The sequence below is a fragment of the Tamandua tetradactyla genome, chromosome 3 (assembly GCF_023851605.1).
Source record: "Tamandua tetradactyla isolate mTamTet1 chromosome 3, mTamTet1.pri, whole genome shotgun sequence".
NCBI lineage: Eukaryota > Metazoa > Chordata > Mammalia > Pilosa > Myrmecophagidae > Tamandua > Tamandua tetradactyla.
The window spans coordinates 37867165-37881586 of NC_135329.1; the positions used below are offsets into that span (position 1 = coordinate 37867165).

At 37.0% G+C, this 14422-nt stretch overlaps 1 protein-coding gene and 1 pseudogene across 1 annotated transcript in view; both read left to right on the forward strand.

The window, feature by feature from the left end:
* Positions 1-14422, forward strand: part of LOC143675538 (CUB and sushi domain-containing protein 1-like) — a 925048-nt gene that overhangs the window by 609310 nt on the left and 301316 nt on the right. The gene's annotated exons all lie outside the window — the stretch shown is intronic.
* On the forward strand, positions 2307-10489 carry LOC143676712 (C-terminal-binding protein 2 pseudogene; annotated as a pseudogene).

The following is a 14422-nucleotide window of genomic DNA, read 5'->3' on the forward strand; positions in this document are numbered from 1 at the left end:
CATTTAGTTTTTGGGAAACAGGCCTGAAACATCTTCCATGCAGTATATGAATAAATAGCTACAAGATTTAGTAAAAAAATAACTTAATTCCAATTTGTTCCAAGTTCCTGAAATGTTCTGATCTCTAACTACTTAAGTCAGAGGAAAATATATTCTTTAATTGGAGTACATGATTTGTTAAGCACATACAGGATAAATAAAGTTAATTGTTTTCGTTCCAATAAAACATACTGTAATTACCCTGTAAGTTAGTAAATGATGCAATAACCAAGTGTTTGTATTTCCACACTAATCCTTTAGAGTACCCAGAAATGATTACTTGTAAAATAATATACTTCTCATAAAAAAGAAATAGTCTTTTATTTAATACTGCTAAGTAGCATTAGACTAAAAGATTCTGATAATTAAGCAACAAGAAATATAAAGAATGAAAATGTTAACCTTGGGAAACATAATAAGTACATATCCCTAAATTAGATGTAAGGTATTGCATTTAACATGGAACCTAAAGAGAATGAATTCCTTGACCAAAGAAAGGATACTGGTTGATTTGAGAATTAAAATGAAATTTGATAGTTTTTAAAACTCGTTTGTCAGATTTTTCCAAGGGCCCATGTTCAAAGAAATCATAAAATTCAGAAACAATATGTATGAATGCCTGCATTTTGGGTAACTTTAGAAGGGAGTTGTTGAACAGAAAACCTAATAAAGAAAAGACAACAATTTCTTAAAGAAATACATTAGAGGAACAATTCAATCCCCCATAAAACAAAGTAAATATCATACAACAGTAGTAGTAAGATTTCTCAAAGCATAAATCAGTAAGAACATTATATTAAATGCACAAAAAATGCCAACTACCAAGTTAGTAAACATTTTCTTCAACATTCCAAAACCGAATATTGGCAAAGATGCAATAATCCTGATAATCTTATATACAACTGGTAAGGTGAACTGATACACATTTCTAGAAATCAGTTTAGTACTATAGATTAAGAGAGTCTTTGACCAGAAAAGACTAATACTAGCAATTTATCCTACTAAACAAATCAGAATCTGATGATGTGGTCAAATGGTGTTCAATGTTATATGCAGTAGCAAGAAGTAAGAAAAAATAAAAGCTAAAAATTTAATACAAATAATAATTATGATATACATGGTGACCAGTCCACTAGAAATAATTTTCAAAAGTATTTAAGGATAGCAATAAACATGATTTTTTAAAAATGGGAATATGTAATGACATGGAAAAGTACTCAAAGCAGTCATAAGAGCAGAATAAAAAATACATTTACATTTTTATTTTATTCTATTAATATCACATGCATGGCTCTATCTCTATATCCCTATTAACATATATACTTGCTTACATGGGATATTAAATAAATACATTAAAAATGATAATATTGATCTCTAGGTCATAGATTTATTCAGTTAGTTTGTATATTCTTCTTGACAATTTTTAGGTTTTCTCAAATTTTCTGCCATGTCTATGTATTACCCTAATTGGAAATAATAGCATTTTATAGAAAGGGTGAAGAAACAATGTTATGTGCCTGAGTATATATTTTTTTGAATAGGATTGCTGTCAATAGACATTTAACTCATTATCGAGCAACTAAAATATGAGTTAATTAAATAATCTTACATAATTGTGTAAAAAGCCAATTAAATTCTGATTTTGCACCATTTAGCATTAAAGTAAAATGTGTTTATTATACATAATTAGCTAAGAATTGCACTGTAGAATGTTATAATAAACGTTTTATAAAAAGAAAAATTAAAAAAAATAAACTATGGTTAAAATAAGTGGTATAATTTATAAAGGAGGCAGTGCTGCCTTCTGGTAAAGCAGGACTCAAATAAAGGTTCTTCAACTTCAAACTCTTATCCAGGACAAATTATTTAACCTCTCTGTACCTCAATTGTTCTCTGTATAGATGGCAGTAATAGCCTATACCTTATAAAGTTGTGCTTAGGATTCAGTGGGACGTATGTAAAGCACATTTCATAGTATCTAATGCCTAGCTATTTTTAAAATTACCACTCTTGTTGGTGATGTTCATATTATTTTATTAGGCAATTACAATATTTTTATTGGTAAGTGACCCTGGAAGTAACGGGAAGTTTAAATATATGGCAATAAGTACCAGATCATTATATGGGAACTCTGAGCTTTGTAGAGAGTGTGGAGATCTGCAAGCCATGGGCTGTCAGTGTTTAAAGTGGAAGTAATAGATTGTACCAATTAAGATAGGGAAAACTGACCAAAATATTTAACAGGGAGGTTACAGCTGACCTTGATAATGGCTGTTTTCAGCAGCTTTAAAGAATCCAAGAGAGAATGTAGCTTTTGTGCCCGGCCCACCTGCCTGGATGCGGGAAGGAGACCGCGCGGGACGCAGAAATCGGTCGGAATCCGCCGACCAGGCTCAGCAAAACTAGGGTTTCATCGCCTGAAATGGTTTGGAACCAATGAAGCTGTATTCCGTTAAAAAAGACGGATAGCTATTCGTGTGAATATAAAGTTTGTGGACAGATGTATGATGTATTATATATATATATATATATATATATATATATATATATATATATATAGGCACGCCCAGCAAACAAATCAATTCTCAGCAGTGCACTGTTTAAAAGAAACAGTGGGGCTTGTAAGTGGCATAATGCACACAGACTCCTGCGAGCTCCCCTAAGTTCTCAGAGGACTGCTTTGCCTTTTGAATCAATTAGTTGCCAAGGCCAATAAAGAATGGCCCTTTGGATAAGCACAAAGTCGAGTGACAGCGATGCGATGAAATTTGTGAAAGTTTCTGCCCCCAAGTCATGAACGGCCCCTTGCCCCCACCCCCGCACCCCCAACCCCCATCCCCCACCACCTGGCCAGGCTGCTTGACCGCAGGGACAGCGCCCAGGACATGCAGACCCCAAAGGCCCTCGCCAAATGGCCTTCTGTGAGGCGCAGTCCCCACCGGAAATCTACCAGACATTTGAAACGAGGCGGTCAGCCCCGGGATGTACCCTGCCGGATGTCAGCTTCGCCAGGGGAAGCCCAGGGCTTCGAGAGTGAACGTTTGGATAGGCAGCAGTTCCAGCAACCCGGACCTCAAGGCTTCTGGCGAGCTTGGCATTGCGGCGTGCGGCATCCCCTTAGCCCCGGTAGAAGACACGGCGCATTCCACCAACGGCCCCGTCCTTGACCTGTACAGGTGCAACACGTGACTGTACCAGGCACTGCGGAAAGGCACGTGAGTCCAAAAGAGTCTATTAGATCCGCGAGGTGGCCTCCCGCGCAGCCGGCATCCCTGGAAGCCGTAGGGTCTCCCTGGGTTTGGTCGCGTGAGGCAGGCTTTTGCCGTGCAAGCCAAGAGCCTTTGGATTCACTTCCTTTATGACCTCTACCTGCAGGACGACCCTATAGAGAATGTACGTGCTGTGGGACTTGCTGTCTCAGAGCAACTGCATCTCCTTGCACTGTAATTTCAGTGAACATAACCATCACCTCATCTGTGATGTTGCTGTCAAGCAGATGAGGTAAGGGGTATTCCTAATGAATGGGGCTGTCAGTGGACTGGTGGAGGAGAAAGCCTTAGCCCAAGCCCTTAAGGAAGGAAGGATCCGAGGGGCTGCCCTTCACGACTATGAATCAGAGCGTTGTAGCTTTGTTCAGCGCCCACTGAAAGATGCGCCAGATCTAATCTGTACACCCCACACTGCTTGGTGTGGTGAGCATACATCCTAGAGGGGAGGGAGGCAGCTGCAACTTAGATCCACCCAGAAATCACAGGTCACTTCCCAGAAGGTTTAAAAAACTGTCCCAACAAGGAATTCTTTGTTACAACAGCTCCTTGATCAATAATAGATGGGTGGGCGGCCAAGATGGCGGCTTGGTAAGGTGCGCGGTTTTAGTTCATCCTCCAGAGCAACTACTAAATAACCAGAAACAATACAGAGCAGCTCCCGGAGCCACGACAGAGACCAGACATGCAGCGTGCCCCAGTCTGGACCAGCTGGACCAGCTGCGAGTCTCCGTGGCAGAGAGTTCCCTGAGCCACTCGCACTTCCCCAAGCCGCATGGGCTGGTGGCCGGCACCCCTCCCCCACAGGTGGCTTCCCAGAGGGAAAGGAGGGAGTCTCCAACAGTAGCAGGGACTCAGTCCGACTGAACACCAATAGTGGCATTAATGAACAAATTCTGACTACTGAAAATAGGCCCCCCTCTCAGGTGAAACTGATCGGGGCGGAAGTCACCTATTGGGCTGGCTGGAAGGGAGGAAAGGGGATGAAACAGAGCCTTCTGCAGCTGTTTCTATGGAGGCTTGGTTGCCTCTAGACTCAGCGCCAGGATTACACAGGCTGCAACTGTCCCAAACACAGAAACAGGCTGCTTTCAGGGCTGTCTACCACCTGAACCTTCCCCACAGGAGGGGTGAAACGCAACTCAGGTGGAATCCCTCTCTCAAGGAATTCAGATTCCAGGACTTCACAATTTGAAGCCATTAAAACCAGCCTACAACCTTTTCTCTGTCTCCACCATGCCCCCAGCAGGGAGAGCCTTCCAAAGTTAAAGGACCCACAACATATTTTGCTGGTGGGACCCACAGACAGACAAGTGCCACATACTGGGCAGGATAAGAAAAACAGAGCCCAGAGACTTCACAGGAAAGTCTTTCAACCTGCTGGGTCTCACACTCAGGGAAAACTGACACAGGTGATTCCTTCCCCCCGAAAGGAGGCCAGCTTAGTCCGGGAAAACCTGGCTGGAGTCTGTAATACCTATGTAGACCCTCCTAAGGGTAGGGAGGGAAAAGGCACCTTACAAGTAGGACAAGAAATAAGAAAATAAGAACTGAAAATTTACCCTCTGTTAAACAAAACTTAAGCTAGAGGCCCAGAAAAAGCTGAACTGAAGGTCAATGAACAGATAGACAACAAACTCATCTAGCAAGAAAACCCTAGGTAAGATAAGTGAAAGCAATCTCCAGAATAAACTAATTAAGGTAATTAAATGTCCAGATGCCAGCAAAAAATAACAAATCACAGCAGGAAAATTGAAGATATGGCCCAGTCAATGGAACAAACCAATAGTTCAAATGAGATACAGGAGCTGAGACAACTAATTCTGAATATATGAACAGAAATGGAAAACCTCTTCAAAAACCAAATCAATAAATTGAGGGAGGACATGAAGAAGGCAAGGAATGAACAAAAAGAAGAAATGGAAAGTCTGAAAAAACAAATCACAGAACTTATGGGAATGAAAGATACAGTAGAAGAGATAAAAAAAAACAGTGGAAGCCTCCAATGGTAGATTTCAAGAGACAGAAGTTAGAATTAGTGAACTGGAGGATGGAACATCTGAAATCCAAAAAGAAACAGAAACTATAGGGAAAAGAGTGGAAAAATTTGAGCAGGGGCTCAGGGAATTGAATGATAATATGAAGCACACAAATATATGTGTTGTGGGTGTCCCAGAAGGAGAAGAGAAGGGAAAATGAGGAGAAAAACTAATGGAAGAAATTATCACTGAAAATTTCCCAACTCTTATGAAAGACCTAAAATTATAGATCCAAGAAGTGCAGCACACCCCAAAGAGAATAGATCCAAATAGGCATTCTCCAAGACTCTTACTAGTTAGAATGTCAGAGGTCAAAGAGAAAGAGAGGATCTTGAAAGCAGCAAGAGAAAAACAATCCATCACATACAAGGGAAACCCAATAAGACTATGTGTAGATTTCTCAGCAGAAACCATGTAGGCAAGAAGACAGTGGGATGATATATTTAAATAACTAAAAGAGAAAAACTGCCAACCAAGACTTCTATATCCAGCAAAATTGTCCTTCAAAAATGAGGGAGAAATTAAAACATTTTCAGACAAAAAGTCACTGAGAGAATTTGTGACCAAGAGACCAGCTCTGCAAGAAATACTAAAGGTAGCACTAGAGACAGATACAAAAAGACAGAAGAGAGAGGTGTGGAGAAGAGTGTAGAAAGAAGTAAAATTGGATATGATATATATAATACAAAAGGCAAAATAGTAGAGGAAAGTATTACCCAAACAGTAATAACACTAAATGTTAATGGACTGAATTCCCGAATCAAAAGACATAGACTGGCAGAATGGATTAAAAAACAGGATCCTTCTATATGCTGTCTACAGGAAACACATCTTAGACCCAAAGATAAACATAGGTTGAAAGTGAAAGGTTGGGAAAAGATATTTCATGCAAATAACAACCAGAAAAGAGCAGGAGTAGCTATACTAATATCCAACAAAGGAGACTTCAAATGTAAAACAGTTAAAAGAGATAAAGAAGGATACTATCTACTAATAAAAGGAACCATTCAACAAGAAGACATAACAATCATAAATATTTATGCACTGAACTAGAATGCCCCAAAATATGTCAGGAATACACTGCAAATACTGAAAAGGGAAATAGACACATCTACCATAATAGTTGGAGACTTCAATTCCCCACTCTCATCAATGGACAGATCATCTAGGCAGAGGATCAATAAAGAAACAGAGAATTTGAATATTACAATAAATGAGCTAGACTTAACAGACATTTATAGGACATTACCCTCCACAACAGCAGGATACACCTTTTTCTCAAGTGCTCATGGATCATTCTCAAAGATAGACCATATGCTGGGTCACAAAGCAAGTCTCAACAAATTTAAAAAGATTGAAATCATACACAACACTTTCTCAGATCATAAAGGAATGAAGTTGGAAATCAATAATAGGCAAAGTGCCAGAAAATTCACGAATACGTGGAGGCTCAACAACACACTCTTAAACAACCAGTGGGTCAAGGAAGAAATTACAAGAGAAGTTAGTAAATATCTTGAGGCGAATGAAAATGAAAATACAACATACCAAAACTTATGGGATGCGGTAAAGGCAGTGCTAAGAGGGAAATTTATTGCCCTAAATGCCTATATCAAAAAAGAAGAAAGGGCAAAAATTCGGGAATTAACTGTCCACTTGGAAGAACGGCAGAAAGAACAGAAAACTAACCCCAAAGCAAGCAAAAGGAAAGAAATAACAAAGATTAGAGCAGAAATAAATGAAATTGAGAACATGAAAGCAATAGAGAAAATCAATAAGACCAGAAGTTGGTTTTATGAGAAAATCAACAAGATTGATGGGCCCTTAGCAAGACTGACAAAAAGAAGAAGAGAGAGGACGCAAATAAATAAGATCAGAAATGGAAGAGGAGACATAACCACTGACCTCACAGAAATAAAGGAGGTAATAGCAGGATACTATGAACAACTTTATGCTAATAAATACAACAATGTAGATGAAATGGACAAGTTCCTAGAAAGGCATGAACAACCAACTTTGACCCAAGAAGAAATAGATGACCTCAACAAACCAATCACAAGTAAAGAAATTGAATCAGTCATTCAAAAGCTTCCCAAAAAGAAAAGTCCAGGACCAGATGGCTTCACATGTGAATTCTACCAAACATTCCAGAAAGAATTAGTACCAACTCTCCTCAAACTCTTCAAAAAAATCAAAGTGGAGGGAAAACTACCTAATTCATTCTATGAAGCCAACATCACCCTCATACCAAAACCAGACAAAGATATTACAAAAAAAGAAAACTACAGACCAATCTCTCTAATGAATATAGATGCAAAAATCCTCAACAAAATTCTAGCAAATCGAATCCAGCAACACATTAAAAGAATTATACATCATGACCAAGTAGGATTCATCCCTGGTATGCAACGATGGTCCAACATAAGAAAATCAATTAATGCAATACACCATATCAACAAATCAAAGCAGAAAAATCACATGATCATCTCAATTGATGCAGAGAAGGCATTTGACAAGATTCAACATCCTTTCCTGTTGAAAACACTTCAAAGGATAGGAATACAAGGGAACTTCCTTAAAATGATAAAGGGAATATATGAAAAACCCACAGCTAATATCATCCTAATGGGGAAAACTTGAAAACGTTCCCCCTAAGATCAGGAACAAGACAAGGATGTCCACTGTTATTCAGCATCGTGTTGGAAGTTCTAGCCAGACCAATTAGACAAGAAAAAGAAATACAAGGCATCAAAATTGGAAAGGAAGAAGTAAAACTCTTACTGTTTGCAGATGATATGATACTATACGTCGAAAACCCTGAAAAATCCACAGCAAAACTACTAGAGCTAATAAACGAGTACAGCAAAGTAGCAGGTCACAAGATCAACATTCAAAAACCTGTAGTGTTTCTATACACTAGCAATGAACAAGCGGAGGGGGAAATCAAGAAACGAATTCCATTTACAATTGCAACTAAAAGAATAAAATACTTAGGAATAAATTTAACTAAAGAGAGAAAAGACCTATACAAAGAAAACTACAAGAAACTGTTAAGAGAAATCACAGAAGACCTAAATAGATGGAAGGGCATACCACATTCATGGATTGGAAGACTAAATATAGTTAAGATGTCAATTCTACCTAAATTGATTTACAGATTTAACGCAATACCAATCAAAATCCCAACAACTTATTTTTCAGAAATAGAAAAAACAATAAGCAAATTTATCTGGAAGGGCAAGGGTGCCCCGAATTGCTAAAAGTATCTTGAGGAAAGAAAATTAAGCTGGAGGTCTCACACTGCCTGACTTTAAGGCATATTATGAAGTCACATGGTCAAAACAGCATGGTACTGGCATAAAGATAGATATATCGACCAATGGAATCGAATAGAATGCTCAGATATAGACCCTCTCATCTATGGACATTTGATCTTTGATAAGGCAGTCAAGCTAACTCACCTGGGACAGAACAGTCTCTTCAATAAATGGTGCCTAGAGAACTGGATATCCATATGCAAAAGAATGAAAGAGGACCTGTATCTCACACCCTATACAAAAGTTAACTCAAAATGGATCAAAGATCTAAACATTAGGTCTAAGACCATAAAATAGTTAGAGGAAAATGTAGGGAGATATCTTATGAATCTTATAACTGGAGGCGGTTTTATGGACCTTACACCTAAAGCAAGAGCACTGAAGAAAGAAAGAAAGAAATGGGAGCTCCTCAAAATTAAACACTTTTGTGCATCAAAGAACTTCATCAAGAAAGTAAAAAGACAGCCTACACAATGGGAGACAATATTTGGAAACGACATAACAGATAAAGGTCTAGTATCCAGAATTAATAAAGAGATTGTTCATCTCAACAACAAAAAGACAGCCAACCCAATTTCAAAATGGGAAAAAGACTTGAACAGACACCTCTCAGAAGAGGAAATACAAATGGCCAAAAAGCACATGAAGAGATGCTCAATGTCCCTGGCCATTAGAGAAATGCAAATCAAAACCACAATGAGATATCATCTCACACCCACCAGAATGGCCATTATCAACAAAACAGAAAATGACAAGTGCTGGAGAGGATGTGGAGAAAGAGGCACACTTATCCACTGTTGGTGGGAATGTCAAATGGTGCAACCACTGTGGAAGGCAGTTTGGCGGTTCCTCAGAAAGCTGAATATAGAATTGCCATATGAACCAGCAATACCATTGCTGGGAATATACTCAAAGGACTTAAGGGCAAAGACACAAACAGACATTTGCACTCCAATGTTTATAGCAGCATTATTTACAATTGCAAAGAGATGGAAACAGCCAAAATGTCCATCAACAGACGAGTGGCTAAACAACCTGTCGTATATACATACGATGGAATATTATGCAGCTGTAAGACAGAATAAACTTATGAAGCATGTAATAACATGGATGGACCTAGAGAACATTATGCTGAGTGAGACTAGCCAAAAACTAAAGGACAAATACTGTATGGTCTCACTGATATGAACCGACATTAGTGAATAAACTTGGAATATGTCATTGGTAACAGAGACCATCAGGAGATAGAAATAGGGTAAGATAATGGGTAATTGGAGCTGAAGGGATACTGTGCAACAGGACTGGATACAAAAACTCAGAAATGGACAGCACAATACTACTTAATTGTAATGTAATTATGTTAAAACATTGAATGAAGCTGCATGTGAGGTATAGTTTTTTTCTCTCTATTATCGTTTTATTTCTTTTCCTGTTGTCTTTTTATTTCTTTTTCTAAATCGATGCAAAGGTACTAAGAAATGATGAATATGCAACTATGTGATGATATTAAGAATTACTGATTGTATATGTAGAATGGAATGATTTCTAAATGTTTTGTTAGTTAATTTTTTTAATTAATAAAAAATAATAATGATAATAATAGATGGGCAGGCAATTCACCCAGAGCTCAATGGTGCCTCATTCAGATACCCACCAGGCATCATGGGCATAGTCCTGGGTGGCCTTCCTGCACCCATGGAAAGGATCATTTCCAGAGACCCACCAACTGCCCTCACTGGCACACCCTTCCCAAGTTCCTTGTCCCAACCAGCTCACAAAACACAGAGGGAATCGAGAGCACGCAACAAATAATAGCAGGGAAATTTGAAAGGTATTCATTCAGATACACCTGGGGCCAAGAGACAGTGAAAATTTGAACTTGGAGAAAAGGAATTTGACGTGGTCTTAACTGACTCTGAACATCATCCATCATTGATGTTGCAGTGTTAGAACTACAAAGAGTTAGAAGCCGAAGAGTAGGAAAACTGAAGTCATCTGCTGTTCTAGTTTGCTAGCTGCTGGAATGCAATATATCAGAAATGGATGGGTTTTTTAAAAGAGGAATTAAGTCGCCTAGTTTACAGTTCTAAGGCCATGAAAATGTCCCAATTAAAGCAAATCTATAAAAATGTCCAAATAAAGGTAACAACAAGAGGTTACCTTCATTCAAGAAAGGTCGAAGAAGTTCAGGGTTTCTCTATCAACTTAGGGAAGACACATGGCGAACGTGGCCATGTCTGCTAGCTTTCTCTCCAGGCTTCTTGTTTCATGAAGCTCCTCAGGGGGCATTCTCCTTCTTCATCTGCAATGGTGGACTCTGCAATTCTCTTGGTTCTGTTGTGGCTCTAAAAATAGGGATTCTCAAAATAAATAACTAAATAGTAAAAAAAAAATTAAAATAAATAAAGGACTCTCTCCAAAATATTTCCTCTTTTAAAAGACTCCAGTCCAGGCCCACCTGGAATGGGTGGAGTCACATCTCCCTCTAATCAAAAGTTAATACCCACAATCAGGTGAGTCACATCTCCATGGGAACAATCAAAAAGCTCCCAGGCAGCAATATTGAATCAGGATTAAAGAACAAGAGTTTTCTGGGGTCCACCACAGATTCAAATTGGCACATCTGCTAAATGCAGAAAGATGCAGACATGATTTATTAAGGACCAACTTCTGTTACTGAAGTTGTTTTTCATCTGTGCATCAAATAATGAATAAATAGATCTTTTCCCCTTATCAGTCCCTTGGGCAGAGCAGGTCCTGAACACCTTGCTTAGAATGTTGCATCAGGAGTTCCAAACATCAAAATAAAAAATATAATAGAGGATACCCTCATCGCATGACCTTAGCTCCTTCCGTCTATGGGGCTCGTTAATTCTCTTTTGCTCAAAGGAAGATTAAATTATTACAAAATGGAGAGAAAACAGTTTGTCTGTATTAGAGGATGGAATAGGCTCCTCTACAGAGGAATGCTTAAATGCTTATCTCACATCTGAACTGTGTACTTAAGCCATTAATTTGGCTTAAGTTCAGTAATACACACTGATGATACAAAAAAATAAAAGTATTAAATTGCACGAGCTGTTTTTTTCTCAGTTTCAGATCCCCAACTATTTTGAGTGGAAAGGCTTGAACTTAAAAGGATTCAAGAAGAATTATGTTACATTTCCTTATGTAATATAATTAGAAACACTTTTTTGTGGTAACTTGTCAGATTGTCTATGAACAAACCCATATTTTTAGACACTGATACAGTTTTCTTTCCTTCACATTATTTTATACAAGAACACTTCAGATATGTTATTAGATGTGATTGATTTTAAACAAATCCTATTAGATTTGATGCAACTACTTACAGGTTATATCCATACTTTTGTTGTGAATCTCATCCATTTCTTTAAAAAGATGGCCAATTTTGAGCCTTCATATAGGCAGATTCCTGTTTTTGTGACCAAAAAAATGAAAAAAAATTTAAAACTGTCTCAAACAAAAAAATAATGGCTGCTAGAAATGTGTTTTTTTTTTTTTAGTGTGAGTTACCATTGCTTTATTAGTTTATTGTAAAGGTAAACATTTGGTTTTCAGTGTAGTTTTCTATAAAATGCAGTAAAAATGTCTAAGTTCTGAAATTCAAAAAAATACAGAGAGAGAATGTGAAGATATACAAACAGACTCAATTTATTTGAAGAGTTCCCTTCTCTACTTTCCCTGGAAGAGCAGGGGAAAGGACCAGTAACCATTGGAAAAATGTGGACATGAAAGAGTCATGTTTGCTTGTTTGCATGCTCTGTCTTGCTTTTTATAAAGATAGGAAATAAAAGTTTATATAATAATGGGATTAATCCAGCAGAGAGGAAAAAATTGATTATGCAAGAGAAGGAGGAATTATGTTTTTGGGTTGATGGACAGATATGGAAAATGTGGTGTTAAATGGGAAAATGTCTATATCATCCATAATAATAGCCATAAAAAGAACATATGATTATACTGATTTTTACTATGCATCAATATAAGCTGTACATTACTTACTAAGACAGAATGGAAAATGGAGTCAATATTTAGATATTTAATGTTTTGTAGGTTGTTTAACTATGAAATTACTTTGATAGATAGTAAACATTTTAAAAGTGTGTGCTTACAATGAAAAGTAATCTGAATTTTGATACTCTTGCTCAACATAAAACCATGAAAATCTAATCAAGAACAATTAATTTTGGAGGGAGATTATATAATTGGATCTTTTAATGATTGAATTCATTATTTTGAAAACCATTCTAAAGAATTATGGTGCAAATGCTCTCAGAAGAAAAAGTGAGCTCCCATAGTTGAAAGAATTTGAATAATGAAATTACTCAATGTATATTATTTTTCAAAATATTTATGTTCCTCTTCAAGATGAAAAATGTTGACAAGATTTCTAAGACAACCCTAAAGACATCTAGTTTTTCAATAAGAAATAGAAACCTAAATTGTTTCCAAACAACCCATGAAACAAAAAAAAATTTGATTTGAAAATTGCTCCTTTCTCCAAATTCAAGGCTAAGTTAATATAAATAGAGGAATTTTAAATACATCAGATTTTCAAGTGATAATATAAAAGGACAATGTAATGCAACTGCTTACTCACAAAATTTAATGCAAAGCTACTGGTTAAATCATTGTAATACAAATTAAGTTAGAAACCAAGAATATTTCTAACACTTAGGATGCTCATATTCATTAAAGTAGATATAGATATTAAGATGTCTATTATATATATAAAATGTAAGTCCTTCCAGTCTCAAGGATTTCCAAATAAGTAAACCACACCTATTGTTCTCTCTAGTAGTACTATTATTCTGGCATAGTACTTAAATGAATGTTTTTAATCTTGAGAGACTTATTGAAATTATGATAATCCTCTCAGTTAATAATAAATCCAATAAACTGAATTTATATTTTCGACTCATTTATTCCAAAATCTGTTTTCTTCAAAGGTATCAATAGTTGATGAAAGGATTTCCTGTGTAGTTTATGAGGTTTTAAATAGCTTCTGTGCAACTTTACTGAATTTAGTAAATGCAATTTGTTTGAAACAATTTTGCATTATATTTTCTCATTTGAAATTATCTGAGCTCCACCCATCATAGATAAACAGCTATTTTAGATATTGAACTTCATAATCTGGTCCAGGAAGTTACAGGGCTATCATAGAAGAATTTAGGATATGATTCCCTAAGAGAGGTTCAGTAAACAAAGTGGGACTGAAATGAAAATCAGGTGGGGGTAGGGAAGAGTGTGAGCGGAGGAGGGGAATCTGGGAAGGATTCCTGAAGTAGTCAGAGCTTCAACTAGGACCCTGGGACCTTCTCATGAGGGATGGGAAGGGCATTCCCACTGGAAAGGATAGAGAAACAAATTGCATCAAGTAGAAGCAGTAAGATTTACCTCTTACTTTATTGGCACATTATAAACAATAATGAAAAATTTGTTGGACCAGTATAGCAATTGTTTCCTCACCTTTTCAAATAAAATGTATTTTAACCTAACCATTGAGAGATCCCAGTAAAACCATCTGATGTAGGAAAAAAATAAAGAAAAAGTGAATGAAGCAAAGACATGTATTGTTACTGTTGTTTTTTTTCCAATCTTTTCTACCCTTACATTGCAATTCTGCTCCCTAAATTTTTATCTTCTTAAATGTCATTATTAGATAGAGAATGGTTCATTGTATCTACTTGAAGTTACCAGATCTGAATTACTGAGACATCATCTCAGGCAAAAT